This window comes from Morone saxatilis, unplaced genomic scaffold, assembly GCF_004916995.1.
Source record: "Morone saxatilis isolate NCDOM2014 unplaced genomic scaffold, NCSU_SB_2.0 Contig18, whole genome shotgun sequence".
NCBI lineage: Eukaryota > Metazoa > Chordata > Actinopteri > Moronidae > Morone > Morone saxatilis.
This window is the reverse complement of record NW_023339740.1, coordinates 3,140,603-3,146,311: the sequence shown is the minus strand read 5'-3', so window position 1 is coordinate 3,146,311 and position 5,709 is coordinate 3,140,603. Positions and strand designations below refer to the sequence as shown.

The window sequence follows — 5,709 nt, the reverse complement described above, 5'->3', positions numbered from 1 at the left end:
CGTATGTTACAATCTTCTTCACAACAAATTTAAGAGCTATCTTATAATTCTCAGATTAGTCTATCATTGGCTTGACATCTATGCTCCTAAGCAGAGATAATACACTAGTGGTGTAGTTAAATGTATGTGGAAGCATTTTGTAGCCTATGTAGGCCTAATTATTACTACATTCCTCAAGGCACACACAAACACACACACCCACACCACACACACCACACACACACCACACACACACACACTTAACAGAGTTATCCAGGGTGAACATTCATATCATAAGAGCCTATTGTGCCTATTGTCCGAGGCATTTCTAATTAATAGGATCCTGTATTCTGCCCTATTAGCAGAAGTCTAAAGCCGTTCTTCTGGCCTGTGGGGAGTAGTGCAGCTGTTTGTTGTTAGAGCCTGGACACCCAGAGTCTTCCCTGTGTTTATCACAGTGCGGCGCTGAAGTGAACTTTCCATCAACAAACGCCCCCCGTCACCCCCTCCACTCCCCGAAGAGCAGTTTCCTCTTTCAGGTGTCATTGGTCAACGACGGTCTCCTTTCTCTGCAGAGGTTAAAAATGAGGGGCACCCTGTAAACCTGAGCTTGAACTTGAAGTTCAGCGCTTGTCGGTGCCCTGCAGCATGACGGGGACGGGTGAGAGGTCATGTTTACATAGCTGACGGTTATTAATCAAGTCCTCTTGGGTCACACCCGCACAATGAGGTGGTTTCTGGGATACAAATAAAGCAGCTTCGGAGATGTGATTATTGTTTAACACTAGCTGAGGACTTAATCCAGAAACCAATGGCTGTAACATTTACAGAGGAGCTTTCCTTAGCAAGCAAAGTGCAAAGAAACCCCCAAAGTCAAACAAACGAGGGTATTAAAAGTAGAGGGAAATATACAAGGAGAAAAGTCCAACAAGGGTGGGTGGTATAAGTTTATAAGATATTTTGTGCGTGTTGTATTCCTGCTGATGTCAGCATACCTCCAAACCAGAGAGAGGGAGAGCGGGGCAGCGGTTCAATGTGAAAACGAGCCCACTTGGCAGTGTGAGTTTTTGAAGGCTGTTCAAGAACAACAGCGAGGCAGCAGCAGCACAGTGCCACGGGTCCCACACATCCCTCGAGTGTGTCCTTTCCACATTATTTAAAGGGTAGGAATGCCGCGGCAGCACCTGCTCCGCACAATGCTGCAGCTCTTGCACGGAGGCAGATAAATGGTCTGCTAGACCCTCCTCTCCCCTCCGCTCTCAGGCGCCACGCAGAGAGCATGAAAAGGCTGGGAGATTATGCCTCCCCTGAGGCCTGCCTTCAGAGGGCCGGGGGTTAGAGGCATAACAGAGAAGATGTCTGCAGGCGTGCCGATAAAACGAAAAGTGAGTTTTAAAATTGCACACTTAGGACACATGCACTTTGGTGTGCTCTCTAGAAATCCCTGCACTGTCTAAACAGAGGCACCTGGAATCAAGAGTACAGTAAAACCAAAGACGCTCTGGTTCAAGAGACAACCACAGTTCATTTTAATGAGTGATTTTGTATCTCCACTCTACGTCTTTTCTTTGGAGAACAAAAAGAAGATGGAAAGCTGAATGAAGCCATTCCTCTTTTGCGTGCCTTGCAAAACATGTCCGTCATTTCATGAACAAACAGTCGAGTGTTTGCTTCTTCCTCCAGATGGTAGACTTTCCTCCCCCTCATTTCTTTTTGTTTCTCTCACGGTGCTTCCTATTGTCTAACCCCTCTGGCCCACAGAGCTCTATAGGCTACAGTGACTGATTTAGACTCTCTTTACCTTCTAGAGAGTAAAAAAAACAGGACTAAAAGTGACACTTTTAGACAACCCCATTATACAAAGACTTTCCTGTGCTAATCAACTCCTGCTGAAGGCGCGGCTCCCATCTGAGTCTCAGCCTCGGCTCCGTTCTGTAGCATACGATCCAAAGAAATCACAGACATGTTATGCAACAACACCCACACATCTTAAGTTTCATACAGATGACTGCATTTTTTACAATGAGCTCTGCTGGGATGTTGATGGAAAGTTGAAAGAGGATTTTCAACATGATGATATTGTTCATCAGCAGATGCGAAAAACAGTAAATCAAATTAACACATACAACCACAACTTGTTGTTTTAATACGTATATAGTTTTTTGCAATGATAAAGAAACAAGATATGAACTGTTATTCTGTGAGTTTTAGAGATGCTGGTAGACAGAGTTTGTCTGGCTAGTTCCTTCCATCTGTTTGCAGTCTGTAGTATCGGAAATTCCTCCGATACTGTCCAAGAACACGTGTCTATGCACCGATCCTGTACCACATAATTTATTTGCCCCAAAACTGCCATTTTTCCCCCAAATATAGCAAAGTCATGACCCACCATACTCTGACTCTGACAAAGGGTTTAACCTGACCCAGGCCATACAACAATGGCAGAAAGTATACAGGCTTATGGTGCGTTCCATTTACCTCAGAAGTCCGAAGTCGGAGCTGGGAATGACATCGCACCCAGGTTGACCACGTTCCAGTACAACAAGTTGGAAAACCAAGCTCTAGGCAGGTTAGCCATTAGCCACTTTTAGCATTACCAGTTGATAACAACACATTAAACTGTATTTTCCTCATACAGACATCTCCACAGACAGAGGTTGGACAGTACTGTGTGCACAACTGATTTAATGAGACACACAAGACAGAAGTGCTTATAAACAGTATAGTACTACAGTTTTCACTTAGTTGATGTGCAAAGCAGCCATCTTGTATTTTTGAGGTCAGGGTTGGTGGGGTTGTTCCAACTTTCCCAGTTGAAAATCCAACTTAAGGGGGCATGCCAGTTGAAGACTTCTCAGTTCAAATGGAATGCACCACCTGTAGTATACACAAAATTATTATATATATAATCTATTTTTTAACTTACATGTATCGGATTGGTACTCAGGCATCAGAATATCTCTAGCTATTAGAGTGGTATTAATCATCTCATCTATGTTCCAACTGTGCTGCAACTATCCTTCAAACGTTACAGATGCAAAAATATTTACATGGTTTCACAATATATGCATTTGTGGCCAGTACAGTGGAACCGAAGCAGTCAGCGTTTTGAGGAAGTACTGGCAACTACGGGGCTGGGCACTCGTTAAACATCAATGCCAGCAGTGCGCCCTATGGCTCACCTGGTGTAGCTGGTGCCCCATGTACCAGGGGCTGGGTTCTTGCTGCAGTGGCCATCGGTTTGGGTCGGGCTGCAACAACCCTGAAGGCTTTTCTCCATGGAAAATATGTTTTGGCTCTTGTACCGACTGGCTTCAGTAAGAATGGTTGAAGTTAGCTTGTGATAGACGGTGATGGTGCCCTTTTTCAAGCAGCTTTCAACAATGACTTTCCAGATGGTCATGTGTAACAAACCATCTGGTGTAATCACTATATTGTCTATATCCATGCTTATTGTCACTGTGCTTTAGTTGAATCCATAGGACTGGGGCAGTGCCAGCTCTTACCCACCTCCACACCCACACCCAGCCCTGTAACTCTATCTCTGGGATCCAGCAGCATCAAGTTAATATCATTACTTGTCACAGCAGTTTAGAAATAAGCTGCAGGGATAAAGTTACGGTGGATCATTTCAGCAGAACCCTTTGACGGACTTCTGCATCTCTAAACCCACCACATATGATCCCAGACATCTGATAATGAGATGGCGTGTTGAAAAAGTAATGACTTAATTTGGAAGCGACTCAGAGTCCCACAGTTTACAAGCAAGTTGTAAAGGAGGACGAAAAAAGCACTGCATCTCACTTAAAGCTGAAAACACAACACCTCAACTGGGCACCTTTCTCTCTAGCCCGTGTCCTCGGATGAGACGTGACTGAGCTAGCACTGAGGCGAATCAGTGGGAATATTCATGGAGCTTGGTTGCTAAGATCCATAGGACGGGGGTGCTTGTGTGGTATTGTTCAGTCGTGAGCAGAGATTGATGAGAACGGTCAGTCTGTTGAGGTTCTCACTCAATGGAGCTTTCTCTTGACAAGTCAGAGCCTTTGTGGTGTTGAATTATTTGCCATTAGGGTATCAATGGAAGGGCAGTGAAAAGACTTTGGAACGCAGTCTGCATAGATTAGTGGAGTTTAGGGTTAAATGAAGGGTATTGTGGTTGTGAAAATTGTTATTTAGAATCACCTAAAGGCAGGTAGTAGTGAGGACTTCAATCCTATCGGTCTGATGGCGTGTGATTGTGTCTTAGTGTTCATAATAACAGCATTAGGTAGATGTTACAACCATTTAGAGACATCTGTTACGTAAGAAAGCCAGACCTGCAGACACTGATTATATGGCTGGAGCAGAGACAACAGACACAGAGATAAACATTAAACCAATAGCTTTGTACTTTAAAACTCCAATTACACCCTTACTTCCAGCAAAATGAATAGTTCCCAACAGTAGCGGAACTCAGGCAAGACCAACCTGCCACACACGATGCCTGTTAAATAAACTAAGACACAACAAGGCTGAAAATTGGAATAGTAAACCACATCAAGCCTTCATAAGTAGCGTGGCAGAGTTTTCCAGGCATTAAGCCAGAGGTAAACAAAGTCATTTTAGTCTAGGAGGAATTATAATTCCTTATGGTTTATTCTAGCCACAAAAGCCTCCTTAATGCAACAACGTGCCAAAAAAAGCCCTTCTTCCTCATGACATGATGAACAGCCAGACACTTGTTTTGCTCAGGGTCTGACAGCTGATTGGACCTAATGAAGAGGTAAAAAGTTTTTGTCTAGCCTATGCACTTGCTCCGTGACCTTGGGGCAGCATTTATTTTGATACATCAATGTGCCGCTGATATAATTAAAAAAATAAAATAAAAAATAAATAGACATTTTTATGTCAGAATGCCCTTTTTTAAAAGTCTGCTTTTATTTTATAATGGCATTTCTTCCTGTATTTCCTGCCACTTTCGTATTGCACAATGTCACTTTTTATTGTAATGTTGTCTCCGCTCACCTCTTAGCTAATCACATATCCCATGCCTCTTTAAATTCCCATGACACATGAAGTGTGTGTCTGCAGACCGGACACTTTGAGAGGGTGGGAAAACTATTTTAAATGGGAGTGTTAACTATCAGTTTAACCAATTTGTTGCCTGACAGTGTCAATCTGCTTTCAATTCAGCAGTTAGAGTATTATAAGGGGGATAGAAGGGGCATGGATAAGATTGATTTAGCCATACAAGATGTTTTAAGTCTCCATTCAGGAATAAGATCTCCTAAAATGACATATTTCTTTAATCGGTGTAAATACATTAAAGGCACCCAGCAGAGTTTTTGACCACTAGCAGTACTATGGAGCAACATTTCTATGAGTGGGTCCCTGTTTTTTGTATCAGGCATGAACGTGCAGGCAAACAGGATACACATTTACTGCTTCTGGTTTCACGCTATTCTTTTGATCAACAACTGGTGGCGATAACACACCAAGAAATACAGCAATGTGTCAACAAAGGCAATGAAGAAGAATACTGCAAGCAAATGTGGATGTAAACAATGCATTATTTAAAATCTTTAAAAATTTAGCTTTGCAAATGTTTTATGAGAAAATAAATGGCCAACTGTTAGATATACACAGTGTGTTGTGGTGAGAAACACTGAATGCAAAATTTGTATTAATTTACAGGAAAACTCCAGAGTGCCTGTAAGTTAACTGCTCCTAACAACAACAACCACTACC

The 5,709-nt window shown here is 42.8% G+C and overlaps 1 protein-coding gene across 1 annotated transcript in view; it reads right to left on the bottom strand.

The window, feature by feature from the left end:
- Positions 1 to 5,709, bottom strand: part of efcc1 (EF-hand and coiled-coil domain containing 1) — a 19,735-nt gene that overhangs the window by 10,658 nt on the left and 3,368 nt on the right. The gene's annotated exons all lie outside the window — the stretch shown is intronic.